Raw genomic sequence first — 20,474 nt, forward strand, 5'->3', positions numbered from 1 at the left:
CCCACTATAAATTGAGAGCTTTTCTCTCATTTGTGGGATTAGCTACTCTCTCTCAAAAATATATTGCATTCTCTTTCTTGTACAATCATTTGAAAGCCTCTATCATTAATACAAAAATCAGTGGACGTAGGATTCGCTTCCTTAGCATCCGAACCACTCTAAACGTTGTTTCCCATTGCGTTTACTCTTATTTTCACATTCACGTGTGTCTTCTGGGCCTGCTCAGCATTTCACACGTGCGTTTGGTTGGTGTCAAAATCACGCATCAACAAAATGATTTGTTAATTAAAGAATTATACCATAAATATAGTTTGTAAGTAGAGATGGTGAGATCTTTTAACTTAAATTTACGACGGTGTAAGAGTTGGTGAGGTGGTAAAGAAAATAACTACTTTCAACTTCCATCCTATATCCGTTTAGATTATAATTAATCCAATTAATATATGTAACTCTATTCATATTGTAAATAACTAAAATGATCTGACTTAAAAGACAATATTAATTAGCCTTTGATTAAATTTTATCAAGTGATGTTGAGAGTTGCTAAGTTGAAATTTAGTTATTTTTAACATCATTGAATTGAGATTAATTAGTTACACTATGATTAGCCTTTTTTTTATCCTTTGAATTTTTATTTGGAGTTTGTATATTCTGATTGAATTTGTATGAAAAGACAAATTTTCCCCTTTCATTTGTATGTTAACATAATATTATACACTCTGGGGTTCTCTTCAATGATTTTGGAAACATATGGGAGGTCATGAAAATGTTCTATAGAATTTGATCTTGTTATTACACTCGTTTGGAACATTTTGGTTTTACGAATATTGTTGTTAAGTTTGTAGTGGTATCAATAGTTCACATTTGAGTGATAATGTTATTTAGAATTGGGAAAAAATATTCTCTTAATTGATATATCTCAAGTAAATAGAAGACAACCACATATTATATAGAAAATAGTGATTAACTTAGCATATTTCTCTAATCGTTTTTTCTTTTTTCTGATGTCCAGTACCTATAGAGAGAATTATATTAGAAATTTTGTGTTACATATAGGGGTGTTCAAAACTGGTTAATCGATTTTGTGAACCGAACCGATTTTTTGGTTCAGGAAATTTCCTGAACCGAAACCCGACCGATTAAGGGGACAATAACCCAACAGGTTAAGGGAAAACTGGTTTTTAAGTTAACCGGTTAGTAAAAACCAGTTAACCGGTTTTAAGTCATTTTAATTTAATATTTTATATATATTTTAATTTAATATTTTTATAATAAATTTTATTTTTTTATTTTATTTTTTAATTGAATATTTTTATAACCAGTTTATAAAACCGGTTCTCATATTCTCGTAAACCAGTAACTGAATCAGAAACTGGGTTTGTGATTTTTAATTGGATGGTTTTGGGATATATTTACGAAGGCAAGTTTGTGGTTTCAATTGGATGATTTGAACTATCGCTTTCTTTCTCAATTTGTGATGTCTAACTCTAGCACTTAACCCATTTTTATAAGTAATACATGGGACACTATTCCTAATAGGACTCAAATCCCATATCCTAATAGGAATTTTATTTTAATTCCTATTACAATAATAATCCTATTCACAATTGTATTCCTAAAGGAAAACAATTCTACTTAAACACAAATTAGGAAAACTCATGTCCTAATCCAACTCTAATTTGGATTGAATTTGGCTCCACAATCTCAACAATCTCCCATTTGGGGACTAATTCAACACATCTTCAATTCTTCACTTCCATTAGCAGCGGCATCAACTTCTCTTTTTCAAGCGAATAGTCGAACTGAAGTTGTACACAACTTCAGTTTCTCAATGGTTACCACCTTCGTAAACATATCAATTTGATTTTTACTCCCTTGAATCTTCTCGAGAGCTATAACTCTTTCTTCCAAAACTGAGCGTATGAAATGGTAACGAACTTCTATGTGTTTTGTCTTAGCATGGTAGACTAGGTTCTTTGCCGGGTGAATTGCACTTTGACTATCACAATACAAAGCACTTTTTCATAATTATGACCCAATTCTTTTAGGAACTGTTGTAACCATATTAGCTCCTTACTAGCTTCAGAAAGAGCATCAATCTTCTGTAACTTTGAAACCCAACTGACCATTGTACCACCTAATGTAAAGACATAACCTGTGGTACTCTTACAGTTATCAATGTCACCAGCCATATCAGTATCCACATAACCTTGTAGCTCTAAGTCTGACTTCCTAAAACATAATTTTGAATCTGTAGTTACTTTCAAATATTTGAGAATCCACTTCACTGCTTCCCAATGTTGCTTTCTTGGATTGCTCATATACCTACTCACAACTCCCACTACATGTGCTATGTTTGACCTTGTACACACCATGACATACATAAGACTATCAATCACTGATGCATAGAGTACCTTGGCCATGTAGTCTCATTCATGCTCTGTTGTAGGTGACTGATCTTTGGATAGTTTAAAGTGACTAGCCAAATGAGTACTTACTAGCTTTGCTCCATCCATGTTGAACCAATTGAGTATTTTCTTCACATACTCTTTTTGTGACAGCTTCAAGAAACCTTTGGCTATGTCTTTGGTAATCCTCATACCAAGCATTTGTTTTGTAGCTCCCAAATCCTTCATAGCAAACTCCTTTGACAATTGCCTTTTTAACTTGTCTATTTCCTGTTTACAAGCCCCTGCAATCAACATGTCATCTAGATATAGTAATAGGATGATATAGGAGTTGCCAAGTTTCTTGAAATAACAGTAGTGGTCTGCTTGGCATATGAGGAAACCGTTACTACACATAAACCCATCAAACTTCTTGTACCACTGTCTAGGCGTCTGTTTTAGCCCATATAGGCTCTTTTGAAGTTTGCACACCATTCTCTCCTTTCCTTGTACTTTAAAACCCTGTGGCTGCTGCATATAAATTTCTTCATCTAGTTCTCCATGAAGAAACACTGTTTTTACATCTAACTGCTCAAGATAAAGGTCTTCTTTTGCCACTAACCCAAGTACTGTTCTTATTGTAGTCAACTTGACAACTGGAAAGAAAAATTTCAATGTAGTCAATGCCCTCTTTCTGCTAAAATCCTTTCACGACTAGTCTTGCTTTATATCGTTTGCTACCATCATGTTCATCTTTCACTCGATAAACCCATTTGTTTTGTAATACCTTCTTCCCTTGTGGTAGCTTTGTCAACTGCCATGTTTGATTTATTAATAATGAGTCCATCTCATCATTCATAGCTAGCTCCCACTTGATTGATTCATCAACTTGCATTGCTTCCTCGTAACACTCTGGTTCACCACCATCAGTTAGTAAAATATAATTCAACGAAGAGGAGTACCTTTGTGGTGGTCTTATAGTCCTGAAAGATCTTTTAGGTTCAAATACGGGCGTTTATGGTTCAACTTCTAAAGCTATATTATCTTGATCTTCCTGGTCATTGTCTTGCGTGTAATTCCTTGGGAAGTCTTTCAAAGGAACTACCTCCTGCTTCTTTACTTCAGTGTTTGGATTTTCTAACTTCATGTTGAGTCTATCCTTGTATATCACTTCTTAATTGAATATGACGTCTCTGCTCCTTATAATCTCGCAGTTTTGGTCATCCCAGAAATGATAACCAAACTCAACGTCACCATAACCAATGAAAAAACATTTGTTAGATTTAGCATCAAGCTTACATCTAAGAGTAAAGTCAATGTGAACATATGCTAAACAACCAAACACTCTTAAAAAAGAATAATTTACCTCTTTGTTGCTCCAAACTTCTTCTGAAATCTTGCAATTTAGCGGTACAGAGGGTCCTCTATTGAGCAAGTAGGCTACAGTAGTAATTGCTGAAAGATTCAGCATGCATGAAGAGTGGTGGAGATGGAGAATGAAAGCATGAAAGCATGGATAAAAAAAACGGTTTACATGCAAAGCTTGGATATGAGATTATACCTACTCCTTTGCTTTGGATTGATGAAGATTAGCTTCAAAAGGATGAAACCTCCACACTTTAACACCACCTTGAGAGGATTAGAGAGTGGCCTTGGCTAGGGAGAGAGAGCTTTTAGTTTGTGTTTGAGTGAACAAGTGAATAATGAACAAAAATGCAACCTTTTGCACTTATATATACTTGGGCTATTTTGCAATTATTTATTTTTCACTTCCAAGCCCAATAAAATCTTATTTTATAAAGGGACCCCACGAATTTAATATGCTACCCTTTGAATAATCAATATTATTCAAGGGCCCATGTAAACTAAACTAGTTTACATTAACAACCCATAAATTTACCCTTTTTACCCTTTAACTATTAAAAGGTTATTTTTGTTCATCTCATTAATCTTAACACTTTAAGATATAATAATTAAATATAATTAATTATTGCTTGACCATTTTAACCCTTAAAATGTCACAAATTGTTTTCTATGTAACTATTACTATAGAAATCCCGTTATTACCCTCGGAAGGTGCTAGCCCTCTTCGGATAATCATTTCTCTCTCTCATCATTCTCTAACTTCTCAAGGCTATTGGTGTGACCATGTAGGTCCACCGTGGATTAGCCGTGAGCCGGTTCTGGATGAATCCGGAAACCCGTCCGGAGGCCCAACGACTATGGTAAACATCTAGCAATGTGCCATAGTCCCTAAACCACGATGAAGAAATACTTCATCGAACCCATTTCAGATCATACGTACCATGCAGGTAAAGTCCCTCCATTGAGATATCCTAATCGAGTATGGATTCATGGAACGTCAAAATCCTAAACTCGATCTTCTACCGAATTGTCGATCAATATGTCCGGAACTTGTCATCACAAACTTACTTTTGTATGACTAATAATAGACTCTGGCCAGAGATTCAGTTTTCCGACATTTATCGATGTTCGTCTAGGAACTCGAATCCGGATGGAGTCAGCGGTACTCCCGATCCTATATTTCCGAGTCAATGGATCCCCTCTTGACCATCGTTCGTTTCCGCATATGAACAACGCATGACCAAATAGGCTTTATTGTACGAAACATGATTAGTCTCGTACTTATACACCGTATGAACCATACGCATCCATATCGGATCCGACTACAATGTCTCAGGTCAAAGGACTACATCGTGCACTGATATAACCAAACGATAAATCATTGACTACATGCTTTTCCAAGTGATTTGTCGTTATTCGGTCACGTTCGAAAAACAGTTCACCAACCGTTAATCCATACCAATGCCCCAGTGACATGACTATCATCGTCATCCGTACTTATATCAACTCATGATATCTTTCGGAAGCATCCGGTATGCCTACTGTACAATATAGTTGCCCAAATTTATATTGCTTCCGTAGGGAACCTTTTTCGATAATTCATTTACCTATTAAATGAATCATCTGGACAATTCATATACATACTTTATTTTAAATGCATGACTGAATAAAGGAAGCAATTTACATATATGAATTGAAGAACTCTTTCTTCTATTATTTATGATATATATAGATACAAGACAAAATACTCTGAAACCGACAACACGAATGGTTTCTAGGGCATACACTAATATACACTAACAATTGCCTCAACCTAAAATGTTTGTGGTAGTCCAGCATGCAATCTCATGCTTCTTGCATGCTCATTTAGGGCTCTGTTCATCCTTTCAGCAACACCATTCTATTGAAGAGTTGCAGGAATGATATTCTCCATCTTGATCTCATTATTAGCGCAATATTCTTTGAACCCTTGATCAATGTACTCTCCCCCATTATCGGATTGCAAGCACTTCACCCTTAGGTTTGTCTCATTTTCAACCATGACTTTCCACCTTTTAAAAGTATCAAAAACATTAGATTTATTTTTCAAAAAATAAACCCATACCTTTCTGCTCGCATCATCAATGAACGTCAAATGATACTTTGAGCCTCCAAAGGATGACACAGAAGCGGGTCCCTACACGTCTGTATGAACCAACTCCAACTTCTTTGCCTTAGGTTCCTTCGCTAGTTTGGAAAAAACTTACTCTTCTCTGTTTGCCAAAGATTCAACCTTCACACAAACTGTGATCAATCAACTTCAATTCTGGTAGTTTTCCCTTCGACTGAAGTTTATTCATTCCTTTCACATTCATATGCCCAAGTTTACAATGCCACGAACTCGAGGTAACACTAGCATCTACACCTACAACTGAATCTCTACAACTAGAAGTCATGTGAAGAGTTTCAGTTTATTTCCACGAGCAATCACCATGGCTCCTTTAGTAACTTTCCATGCACCACCCAAAAAAGACACTATGCCCTTCATCGTCAAGTTGCCCAACTGATATTAGATTGCACATCAATTTGGGTGCATGCCTTACTTTCTGGATTTTCCACATAGATACGTTTGCCATCTTCAACCTAACATCACCCATACCTATAATATCCAGAGGTTCTCCATTTGCTAGGTATACCTTTCCATGATTTCTAGCGATATAATTTTCTAGAATTTCATGGTGTGCAGTGGTATGGAATTCCTGAATCTAAAACCCAAGAGTCAATAAAACTATTAACAGATAAAAGTAAAGCGTCTTGTACCTCTTTAGTTACGGCATTGGCGGTGTCGTTATTGTTGTTTACCTCGTTCTTTTGGTGCTTTGCAATTCCTCTGTTTATGGCCTTTATTGCCACAATTCTAGCACTTTATTTTTTTCCCAAACTTGGACTTGCTTTTCCGTCCCTTGATTTTGATATTCCTCTACCTCGATTTGAATTTCTATTGTAGCCCCTGCCTCTTGTTTTAGCATTCGAAGCATTCGATGTTATCTCACCCGAATCTTTCTTGTAAACCTCATCAGTGAGAATTTTGTCTCTAACATCTGTGAGTTTTAATTTCACACTACGTGTTGAATTACTAATTGATGTTCTCATAGGTTCCTAACTATTTGATAGGGAGGCCATAAGAATTAAGGCATGAACTTCTTCATCAAATCAATTTTTATAGATGACAGTTGATTAATAATTGTATTAAAATAATTCATATGCTATGTCACGGAAGCAACTTCTTTCATCTTATGATTAAATAATTTTTTCATAAGATGTACCTTGTTATTCATAGAAGACTTCTCATACATATCAGACAAGATTTTCATCAACCCTGTTGTGGTTGTCTCCTTCGCCACGTTACTTACCATGTTCTTGGTCAATGTCAACTGAATGACTCCTAATACTTGTCTATCAAGGAGTGTCTAATCTTCATCGAACATCTTTTCAGGTTTTTCTCCTAAGAGAGGTAGATGCAATTTTCTGTCATACAGATGATCTTCAATATGCATCTTCCAGAATGCGTAATCTGTTCCATCAAACTTGTTAATCCCAGGTGTAGATCCTCCTTCTTCTCCAACTATCACTTTCTTCCTCAAACATCGCTCTGATACTAGTTTTTTTGGGTTGGGGGGGGGGGGGGGGGGGGAGGATGGGGGATTTACTTGAATACTAGCAAATCCTGAATCCCTGAAAGCGAAAAATGGTGCAAACAAAGGACACAAAATAACCACACACACAAACACAAGATTTATAGTGGTTCACTATCCGTATGAGATTACGTCCACTTTGCCAATGCGGAATTTCACTATGAAGAAGAAGAAAAGAAAATACAAGAATCTCTCACAAGCCTCACAAATTGGCTCACTCACTAAACCCTATTTGATGGCTCTTAATCTCTAATTGTGGCTTTGCCTTCTATTCAATTTGTGATGTCTAACTCTAGCACTTAACCCCTTTTTATAAGTAATACATGGGACACTATTCCTAATAGGACTCAAATCCCATATCCTAATGGGAATTTTATTTCAATTCCTAATACATTAATAATCCTATTCACAATTGTATTCCTAAAGGAAAACAATTCTACTTAAACACAAATTAGGAAAACCCATGTCCTAATCCAACTCTAATTTGGATTGAATTTGGCTCCACAATCTCCACATGTCAAGCCAATCTCTTTCTAGCAATGTATCTTTGCTATTTTCTTTGTTGAATGTGTGAATTTCTGGTCCCGATTTTATGAGGGAGAGCTGCCTATTTAAACCCGTTTAGCTCAAGATAATGATTACACTTTTGCAAGTGGCCTGATGCCGTGAAGATCCCTCTTGCCTTCTCATTCATTGAAAACTCAAAGAATATCCTTAAATTAAATGGGACTTGGACAGACATGCAAACCAAATTCACTCATGCACAAAATCTCAAGTCAGTTTGGGTCTGTGATAGCAATATTCCTTTCGTTTGTAGAGACATGTAATGTTCTGGACAGTAGATTGATTTTCTGGATTCTGATTGGTGTTTGATGACGTTAGCATAGGTCAACCCTTATTTTAGGCATTACACTTTGTTTGAAAGTATATCAACAAATTAATTTTAAGTTCTGGGGTATGCTTCTTGATTATCACGTTATGAACTTGTATGATTTGTTTGTTTGTATGTTAATCATAGGCTTCTGTTGAGTGTTATATTTTAAGTCCCTTATTTGAGTGATTGACTTTTAATAGGTTCTCATAAGATTTCATGGATGAAGAAATTGTATGAATGATATCAGATGTAAAACCTTGTACATATAAAAAGTAAATTTAATGAAATGTTCAATAAATATGATTGAATGATATGTTAATTAAAGAACTATACCATAAATTTAGTTTGTAAGTAGAGATGTTGGGATCTTTTAACTTAAATTTACGACGGTTTAAGAGTTGATGGGGTAATAAATAAAATAATTGCTTTCAACATCCATCTCATATCCGTTTAGATTATAATTAATCCGTAACAGTATTCATATTGTAAATAACTAAAGTGATCTGACTTAAAAGACAATATTAATTAGCCTTTGATTAAATTTTATCAAGTGATGTTGAGAGTTGCTAAGTTGAAATTTAGCTATTTTTAACATCATTGAATTAAGATTAATTAAGTTAAAAATAACTATACTTAATTACACTATGATTAGCCTTCTTTTATTTACAATAAAACTACACTTATAATTTTTTTATACAATATTTATATACAACCTTGGGATGACAGCTTGCATTTTGGCATATGAGACCTACTACAAACTGACCAATCACGAGTTGCTATATCAAAGTTGTATGAAAAAGTTGTAAATGTAGTATTACTTTTTTTTTTTTTTTTATCCCTTGAATTTTTATTTGGAGTTTGTATATTTTGATTGAATTTGTATGAAAAGACAAATTTGCCCCTTTCATTTGTATGTTAACATAATATTATACACTCTGGGGTTCTCTTCAATGATTTTGGAAACATAGGGGAGGTCATGAAAATGTTCTATAGCATTTGATCTTGTTATTACACTCGTTTGGAACATTTTGGTTTTACGAATATTGTTGTTAAGTTTATGGCGGTATCAATAGTTCACATTTGAGTGATAATGTTATTTAGAATTGGGAAAATTAATTCTCTTAATTGATATATCTCAACTAAATAGAAGACTAACACCAATTATATAGAAAATAGAGATTAACTTAGCATATTTCTCTAATCATATTTTCTTTTTTCTCATGTCCAGTACCTGTAGAGAGAATTATATCAGAGATGTTGTGATTTTTAATTGGATGGTTTTGGGATATATTTATGAAGGCAAGTTTGTGGTTTCAACTGGATGATTTGGAGAAAGGGAGTTTGCAACTTTGTAAGTAATTTACAGAGACGTAGACCAAGGGAGAGACAGAACCAAGAATTTATGGGAGTTGAGATATGGAGTCTAAGAAAAAAAGAAATCGTTGCTGGCTTTTTATTGACCATTGATATATAGGTATACTAATTTAACTTTTTTTTGTTTTTTGTTTTTTGTTTTGACCATTGGTAACTTTTATAGTTTTTCTTATTTTTATTAATATACATAGGATTGTGTTAGGCTTGTGTTACTCTAGTTTGTTATATTAGAGGAAAGAAAGTCATTTAACAAAGGTTTAATTGTGATTTGGAAAAAATTAAAACACAAGTTCCTTCGGCTGCATAATTAAACGCTAGGCTTATTTGGGTTTGCTAATGATTTTGGGCTTCAAGCCCATGTTGTTTGAAAGCTTATATTTAGAGTAGTTTTATTATAATTAAAGACATTTCATTTAACAGTTTTCAACTTTTTATTTTATTTTATAATATCCTATAAATTGAGGCTTCCATGGATACCCCTAAGGTTTAGTGACAGAAAGAAGACCCACAGATTTTGGAATAAAGCACTTACACCCTTATTATTAAAAGACACTTTGTGAAAAGTTTTCGGACACATAATCTTGCTATAATGACTAATATACCCTTATTTTATCTTTTCTCCTAAAATAGAAAGAAGCTAATATTTGACATTTGTCACATGATTAAAATATTAAATGGTTACTTTTCACAAACAATCATTCAATTCTAAAGGCATAAGTGTTTTATTCTAAAACTATAAGAGTGTAAGCGATTTATTATGAAACTTGTGGGTCTTCTTTCCTTTCACTAGACCTTACCTATAAATCATAAATGTCTTTTTTTTTTCTTTTTTTCTTTTTTTCTTTTTTTCTTTTTAAGTAATCCATTTGGGAAAAAAGGCGATTTTTTGGATTTGTAATGCTACTTACTTTGAAAAAATTGTCTTGATTTCTAGATTTGTGTGGGGGCCTAAAATTATACGGGGCCTTATCAAGCCCAAACAGGAATGTTCCACTACATCGGCCTAAGCGTTGTGATCCAATTTCAGTTGGATCAGCACCAGAGCTCGTGACTTGGGCCGAACCGCGACCTCCAGATCCAGCTTTCTTCCAGAATGGGCAACTCCAGCGGCTTACCTAATGTCAAGCCTTCCAGACCAAGGTACGTAGCATTCTTCATATTTTACTTTATCCTAATTTGCCCAAGATTTCGTATCTTAGACAGGTTAGGACTCCTATTACTATTAAGTCAAGTGAATCAGGATCTTTCCTATTCATGAGACCTGTACCCTTAAGGATTTAGAGTCCTATCAAGATACAAAGACCCAACAACTACTATATAAACAGAGATCACTCCTGTAATAACTCATTTATACTAGGATACTCATAGAAATATATAAAGAACATAAATTAAATTACATACCTCCATGTGGGCGTTACAACTCCCCTGTTTAGGCATTCAACCTCAATATCACCTACCAACACCCAAGCTCTTATTCCTAAGAGCTATCCTACTACGTCGTGGTTCTAGTCTTCGACTTGACCTCTGATAACCCTTCCTTCCCTTACCCTCACTAAATTGCCTCATTCAACCTTGCTGACTTGAGTGTCAGAGTGCCTACGGCAGACACCATACCGGTGTCCAAGTAAGCTCCACGCTTGTTTGCTATTTGTGCAGGTAGAGCGAATTGTCAGTGGCCTCAACCTCAACCTCGCAAGATTTGACCATATCTCTGTAACCGTAGATTTTAACATCTATAGTTTGACGCCTACTGTGGGACCTCTGGCATTCCACATCTGTTCATAATCCTGCTCTATAGAGAGTCATGCAATGGTTGAAAACACAGATACTGCCTCGACAGATCTCGTCGCTAAGGTCGAGGTTTTTTCAACACTAATGCAATAACAAGCCGACAAATTCATAGCCCTAGAAGTCGAGAATAACAACATTTGAGCCGAAAATCAAAGCCTACGAGAAAAAGGTAAACTAGTTTTACTCTCTTGATTTCTCATTCAATTAGATACCCAAGAACCACTTCCACGTCTCGGTAAACCCCATGCAACCACTAATGACCCCAGATCCTAGAAACTCGGCTTTCGACCCTTAGTCTTCCCAGATCCAGTCATCCATGACGGATGGACTGTCACCCACTACCACAGATACAACAAGCTTAGCCATGCAAACATACACCTTATCAGCCAATCCCTCAATTACCTGTGACCAGATCACCTCAGCCGTCCCAAGCCACCAGCCACAAAACATCACCAACCTTGACCAATCCCTTGGTTTCAATAATCCACAATACATCCAAGACCCTTCAGCTTGACTCACCCTCACATGTTGACTGATCAATCAATCCATATACCGTTCAGCTCGGCTCATCCTAACGGGTCGAACGACACCCAAACCACACCTTTAACCATCCATGCTGGTAGAAGTACCCTAACGGTAACACTTGGGATGACTCACCTTAAAGGGATGAATGAAGCCCAAAAAACACAAGATAACCACCAAGCCTACCATAATGACTTGGCTCGCCCCACCAGACCGAATGAGAGAAACACACAACATCAAACCATGAACCCAAACCTTTTGTCTACAACCTCCCCTCTTGAGCAGATATTAGCAAAGAAGTTGGTTGAGATGGAAGCTATGATGAGACGCATACCTGGAGTACCTATCCCAGCCAATAAGAGCCTTCCCCATAGTTATGCCAACTCACCCTTCGTAGACTCCATAGCCTTAGCCGAGATACCCCAGAAATTTTCCATCCCAAACATGAAACCATATGACGGAACGACCAATCCAGACGATCACATAGCTTCATACAAACAAAGGATGTTCGTCGTCTCCATACCTCGGGACCTCAAGGAAGCATGCATGTGCAAGAGCTTCAGTTCTAGTTTATCAGGCCTAACCCTTCAATGGTACACCAACCTCCCCAAAAACTTCATAGGCTCATTCGCCCAGCTCACCGACGTATTTGTTGAGCAGTTTGCAAGCAGTAAGAAGTTAAAGAAGCTATCATCCGACTTATACAAGAATTATCAGAAAAGAGGAGAGCCACTGCGTGAGTATGTTAGTCGGTTCAATAAAGAAAAGATATCAATCCCATCTTGCCATCCTAAAATCATGGTAGATGCTTTCAGAAAGGGACTGCTTCCCAACGGGAAACTCCACAAAGACCTCACCAAGCTTGGTTGTAATGCAATAGAGGATGCCATAGCTTGAGCGATCATCTAGATAAGGTGGGAAAAAGATGAGGTACATCGGAGAAGGCATACATCCTACGATGAACACTAACAAAACCGTAGTGAAAGGCGCTTAGACGCATGACAGTATGAAGCAAACAACTCAGCTTTAGCACGGAATTCCAACAAAAATAACCGAAAACCGTACGATCGACCGCCAACCCGACCTACTTATAAACCTTCCAGCTATTCTTCATTCGTGGTCCCTAAGTACAACCTCAATGTCGAGTCAGCACAAGTGGTTCCCATAATGAAAGGGATGGGCCTAGTAGTTAAGTGGCTACCTAAGCTAAGACCGGATGCCAAGAGAGATGTCACTAAGTAATGCGAATTCTATCATGACCACAGACATAATGCAGCCGACTGTATAGCTTTGAGATTGGAAGTCGCGGCCTTGCTTAAGAGAGGACATCTTTGTGACTTATTGACCGACAAAGGTAAAAGCACAATAAAGAACAAAGACAAGAACAATTGATCCTTCCCTTTGCCTGACCCAAAGCTGGAAGGATTCTGCAACATGATATCAGGTGGTTAAGAGATAAACAGAGTCAGCTACTCTTCGGCAAAGAGGCATGCCTGAGCAAGCTATCATCTAGAAACCCGCTCTTCCGATCCATCCACACAGAAGCCTACTTAGCAAGTCGTCCAATTCGAAGATGATGAGCTAGCCACCCTGGTAACCTCGCACCATGACGCCTTGGTTATCTCGCTGCAAATAGCAAATATTTTGGTACGAAGAGTGTTTGTAGATGTAGGATCTTTCGCCAACGTTCTCTTCTAAGAGGTGGTTAAGACAATGGGCTTGGACGAATCAGATATCAATAGGCGTCCCACCATCCTGGTCAAATTCAACTCTGAGTAGAAGTATACTATCAGAGAGATAACCCTGTCTGTCTACATGAGTGGATTAAACTGACATACCATCTTCCTTATGATAGATTACCCCTCACCTTACAATGTCATTCTAGGCAGACGCTGGATCTATGACATGAGAGTTGTCCCTTCAACCTTCCACTAGACAATCAGATTCCCTACTAAATGAGGAGTAAGAGAGATAAAGGGCGACCCGAAGTCCTTTAGAGAATGTTACAAAAATGTCTTCAAAGGAAAGCCCAACATCTTATAGCAACTACAGACGAGTCCGACTCGCCCAACCGAGCTAGCCCAACCCTCAATGGAAGAGCTAGATGAAGTAAAAATTGGTCCCGATCATCCTGACCGTAAGACTCAGATAGGATCAAGATTAAGTCTCAAAATCTAAGAGCAACTAATTGATTTCCTGCAACAAAATCGAGACTGCTTCGCTTGGTCCCATGTAGATATGACAGGAATCAGTCCTAACGCAATCATGCATCATCCAATTATCACCTAGTAAGACAAAAAAAAGGAGAAAGTTTACCCCAGAGCGTAACCGAGTGATCAATGAAGAAGTAGAAAAACTCCTAAACAATGGGCTTATTTGGGAAGTACACTACCCTGACTGGCTAACTAACGTGGTGGTTGTCCAGAAGAAGAATGATAAGTGGCGAGTCCGCATAGACTTCATGAACCTGAATAGAGCTTGCCCCAAGGACTCCTTCCCGCTGCCACACATGGATATGCTGGTTGACGCTATAGCTAGCCACAAGTTGCTTAATTTCATGGATGTCTTCTTAAGGAACAATCAGATACTCATGATCTGGACAACTAAGAGAAAACTTCATTCATCATAGAGAGAAACATTTATTGTTACAAAGTGATGCCGTTTGGACTAAAAAATGCTGGGGCTACCTATCAACGGCTTGTCAACAAGATGTTTATAGAACACCTATGGACTACCATGGAAGTATATATCGACGACATGCTCGTCAAGTTACTTCTAGCTGAGCAACACCTAGACCACCTCAGTCAGACCTTTGCAGTTTTGAGGAAATACAACATGAAGCTCAACCAAGCCAAATGCTTATTTGGGGTCTCTCCTAGTAAGTTCCTAGGATATATGGTGACTCAACGTAGGATAGAAGTTAACTCTGATCAAATATAAGCCGTCATAAACATCCCATCACCGACATGCATTAAAGACATTCAGCGTCTCTCTGGAAGAGTGGCTGCACTAAACAAATTCATCTCTCGGTCGGCAGATAAATGTCAACCTTTCTTCGCAGCACTTCAAAAGTCAAACTAGTTTGAATGGACCTCGGCCTACGAAGATGCTCTGCAACAACTCAAAAGGTACTTGACTTCTCCACCTTTATTTTCTAAACCACTAATTAGAGAAAAATTGTATACATACCTGGTAGTCTTGGAGTCGGCAGTTTCAGCCGTCCTGATTAGAGAAGACAATGGGAAGTAGTGTCGGTCTATTATGTGAGCAAGTCGGTCCTTGACATTCAGTCCCGATACAGTCAGTTGGAGAAGCTAACCCTAGCACTTATTCATGCCTATAGGAAGCTTTGGCCATATTTTTAGTGTCATTCCATAATTATGCTCACTATCTCAAGAAGATTCTGCATAAGCCCGAGCTCTCGGGGTGACTCACTCAATGAATGGTCAAGCTAAGTGAATTTGACGTCTCATTCCAACCACGCATAGCTGTAAAGACCCAAGTGTTAGTGGATTTCATAGCAGACTTCTCCCCTAGCACCTCCACTCAGGTAGAGAAATAGTTACTATGCCTATCAAGTGAGACGTTTTTTAAGTGCACACTCTCGGACGACGGATTGAGCAATGTAAACGCCAACGGTTTGGGAATCGTGCTAATTACTCCAGATGAGGACATCATCCAATGGGCCATCCAGTGCGGCTTCAAATGTACAAATAACGTGGCCAAGTATGAGGCTTTGATAGTTGGTCTCTTACTCGCGAAGGAGATAGGGGTAACAAGGTTAGAAGTCAAGTCTGATTCTCAATTGATAGTCAATCAACTTCAAGAGACCTACTAGGCTAGCGACTCAAAGATGACAACCTACCTGAACTTGGTGAAGGAGCTCCAGTCCGCTTTCGAAGAATTCACGATCACTCAAGTACCAATACAGAAAATACACATGCTGTTGCACTCGTTAATCTCGGCCAGCCTTTCAAGGTACGTCTGACTTTCCATCCCACTTCTTTTCCTCCAATGGCTAGCCAAATGGAAAAAAACCTTCATCCGAGGCAGTACTGGTCCCCAAAGAACCTTCAGATGTCATAAACATCGAGCCAGCCGAATCTTGGATGACTTTGATCCTAAAGTACTTAGAGAAAAATGAGCTCCCTACAGACAAGAATAAAGCACACTATCTGAGGGCTAAGGCCTCCCAATTCACAATCTATGAAGGACAACTCCTGAATAGGTCATTCTTTGGCTCATACCTCAAATGCATAACTTTAGAAGAAGTGCGACAACTGCCAAAGATTTGCTAACATCTCGCACCTTCCCTCCAAACTACTCAACTTTGTCCTAACCCTTTGGCCATTCATGAAATGGGGAATGGACATAGTGGGCTAGCTTCCAACCGCACCCGAGCAACGAGTGTACATGTTGGCTGTGATGGACTACTTTACAAACTAGATAGAGGCAAAAGCATTTGCCCAAGTGCGAGACCGGGAGGTAAAAGGCTTTATTTGGAAGAACGTACTCTGTCGGTTTGGGATTCTAAAGGAGATAGTCACAGACAACAGGTCCCAATTTATCAGCTCTAGCTTTAAAAATTTCTACAAAACATGGGGAATCAATCTCAACTTCTCAATTCCCCGAAACCCCCAGTTGATCGGTCAAGTTGAGTCATCTAACAAGACAGTCATACAAATTATGAAGAAGCGCCTTCAAAAAGCAAAAGGAGCATGGGCAGATAAACCAAGGGTACTATGGTCTTACAGAACAATCGCCCACTTATTATGAAGAAGCGCCTTCAACTATTCTGCTACAAAGTCTCAACTACACAGTCGATCATGCCGACCTACCCTACGTCACTAGGGCAAACTTTTTCAACTACGAAGTTGGTCATACTGACTTGGTTCAACTACAAAGTCGGTCACGCCGACTGGGCCACATAGCCCTTGAATGCTTTCAACTACGAAGTCAGTCACGCCGACTGGGCCACACAACCCTCGAATATTTTCAACTACGAAGTCGGTCACGCTGACTGAGCCACATAGCCCTCAAATGTTTTCAGCTACAAAGTCAATCATGCCTACTTGGTTCACTTGTGATACAGGTATCACTTGTTAAAATGCACTCCAATACTTAGAAAATTTGTCAGTCAAATAACTCATAGTCATTCAATTTGAGCGACTGAATGAATTAATTTGTCACTACAACCAAGTATTTAGCAGCATCAACCCATAGTTGGTCTATCGTGCAGAAAGCCTCCGGGAGACAATAAACAAATAATCATTCAACCAGTTCAACAGACTTACAGCTTCAACAAAATATCATGTTTTGCTAAGGCCTCATATGGCTTGTTCAAGTACAAAAGTACGGGCATATAACATCAAAAACATAAATCCGTTCAAACAAAAAACAAATACATTCAAGGAGCAACATGTTTTGGGTCATCTTCTGGAGTCAGATGCCCTATAGTCAGCTTAACCTCCTTTCCTTTGCTAGTCGAAGCCTCAATCACGGAGTCATCTTGAGGAAGAGTCTCGATTGAGTTAGTAAGAAACCCTTCCAAGTCTCCAGTGAAGTCGTCCATCGAGTCCTTGCGCTCGGACTTAGCCCGATCTTTCTTTGCCCCACCGTCCCTACCAACTGACTTTACCTCGATCTCTTCCCATAGTTCAATATCCTCATCTAGATTCTAATGGGAAGTGTTGCTTGCCTTGTACTCCTTCATTAGTTTAGTGCAGGCCTTGATCATGGCGTCTGTATAATCGGCATTGCTCCTTGAGGGCGACTGACTCCTCCTCCTTCTCAGCTAGTGACGTGTCCCTCTCGGCTAGCGCCTTTTCATTCTCCACCAATGTCTTCTTCAAGTCCCCCAATTCTAGGTTGGCCTGTCATAGCTTGGTAGCACTCTCCTTCAAAGATTTTAAGGTTGAAGCCTCCTGAGTGCGGAGGCTAGTGTTGGACTTCTTTAAGTGTTGAATCTTTATATCTTGGGCGACCACGACCTTCTTCAAACACAAACTCCCAGTCAGAGCCTGGAAAAAAAAAACGGAAGTTTAGAAAAAGTTTCTCTTCAGGAACAAAGTGTTCAAAGATAAAAACTACTTGAAATTGTTGAGCTACAACACATTCAACAGCCGCACTCATCCCCATCTGATCCAACCGGCTCTCATCGGTGGGTAGCAGGAAAAAGTCGGCTAACTTCCCCATCCCGAGTGTATCAGAGTAAATAGAAGTAGTCATCAAGAGTGTGACGATAATCTTCTCAGTATCCTCGTCGATCTAGACGCTCTTCGATGACCTTGCTCCAACATTAGGTGGCGTAGCTGATGCAATTGACTCGGTTCGTTCCATCTGGATATTTTCACTCGGCCTAGCCGCCAATTCTCTCTTTCTCTTAGCTTGATGCTAGGCAATCGCCTTTCCCGCATTCGGGATGTCGATGTTAATACTCTTCATCAGCCTCTCCACAAGAGCAAACTCTCCAGGAGTTAGAGGATGAAGAAATGAATGTTTAAAGCAGATGTGATTGCAGTAGCATGTCAACAGAACACTCCACGTCTGCTTCAATGAAAGGAAAAGTGTACCTCTCTGTATTGCAGCGACCCAACTCAAAAGATGACTCGCCCTAAGGTTCGCCTATTTTAAGAAAACTTTCCAATCTTTCTGTTTCAACGGTATGGCAAGCAATTCTCGGGTTGACACCTCCAAGCCGTCTCCACTATACCTAGCCTTGTTGAATCTTGGATTTATAGAAGAACAAAAGATAAGGCTCAATACTCAAAGCAAAAGACAAGTAAAAGTTACTAACCAGTCACTCTTCATGTAAAGGGTATGTCGCCCTGCCCTCTCTCCCCCAAAAACCACATCACCCCTAACGAAGAAGAACTTTCCCTTCCAGTTCTTGTCACTCAATCGCATGAATGTCACTAGGTGGACTCGGTCATGCCTTAGTGTGACTGAGTATCTACCCTTATCTATGTCGTGCTCCTTTAAGTAGTAAGAGTAAAGGAACTCATACAGGTCGAATCTTACTCGATGCATAGTGCATAAAAGTTCCAACGCTATCAACGGCCTTCAGCCATTAAACATAATCTGAGTTGGCGCTATCATGAAGTGGTTTAGCACTTCCCAAACCAGGTGAGGAATCGACAACCTTAGCCCATCATAGAAGTAGATGTCGTACACAACAATCCATCATAGAACATCCCAGTTGACTCGCTCGTGATCTCTCGGAAGACGTATCTCGACCAAGTCAGAGATATGGTACATGGTCCTTATACTCCATTCCTCATCCGAAGTAAGCTTTGGGGGATAGTCTAATGGCAATATCCCTTCACCCGATTGGTTGGTTGCATCCCTCGCAATCCCGCTTGTAGAAGGCTCGCCCTCGGGATTGCTACCTGGCTCTTCATCGCTATCTTCCCTACTATCCCCTTGCCTATCAGAGTCCTCACCACTCGACTCGGTAATAGTCAAATTGGTCTTAGCTACACTCAACCCTTTAGGAATACCCACGAGCACATTACCTTCCTCTGACAACACCACCATAGTAGGGGCATTCTCATACTCTCCTTCCCCCTCCATCTCTTCCTGACTATCCTCACTCAACTCGGAACGCGATATCGCACATGCAGACGATAAACTTTCCTCACTGCGATCTACTCAGTCAGACAAACCAACTGGATGATCAAATAAACTTTTGTCTAGGGATGAAACTACACCTTACCCCAAAAAAAGTGTCCACTCGGCTTGGTCAAGCACCCCGAGCATACCGAATGGTGACAGTGAATAAATTGACTCTTCTTTCTCCAAACTCAAAATTCCGAGAAATTTCCCTAGTAGCGCCTAAACTCCTAAACCCAAATCCTTAAAAGCTTTTTCTCCTAAAATTTCAAAAGACTTACCAAAATCGTCCCAAGAAATTGAGCCTATCCTCGAAATCTAGCCAGATCTAAAGATATGCCTCAAACCTTTGGGAATTCCATAGAGTTGCAAAGAAATCAAAAGGAAAAATTGGTACTTCAAACCACCTGAGGAAAAGCAATCCTAAAAACTTGCCTAAACTAACTCTAAAGTAGATGGAAAGGAGAAGGAAAGAAAAGAAGTCAATTTTTCTGAAGGAAAAGAGAATTACCGCGAACAAACGCTGAAAAACTATTGAAAAAGCTTCGACGACAACCGAAGAAAAGTTCCTGGAAAAAGTGGAGAACGAAGTGAAGGCAAAGATGAACAATTGCCAATGAGTGCTTCTCTTTTTAATCACCTAGCCTACCAAGACAACATGCGGCAACAACCAATTGGTTGCGACTCTTCGATTTCCCGCTTAAAAGAAAGAAGAAATCTTGATTGTACAGGTGTAATACGATAGGACTGCCTCGGGAACCCGAATGTCTTGTCTCCCGCTCAAAACATAGGTAACCCTATAGTACACGTGTCCCGCTCTCCTAACGCCACCCTATTGCGCTCAGACGAAGCTTGACTGTCAACCAAACGAACTTA

Source organism: Pistacia vera, unplaced genomic scaffold (genome assembly GCF_008641045.1).
Source record: "Pistacia vera cultivar Batoury unplaced genomic scaffold, PisVer_v2 Contig36, whole genome shotgun sequence".
Lineage (NCBI taxonomy): Eukaryota > Viridiplantae > Streptophyta > Magnoliopsida > Sapindales > Anacardiaceae > Pistacia > Pistacia vera.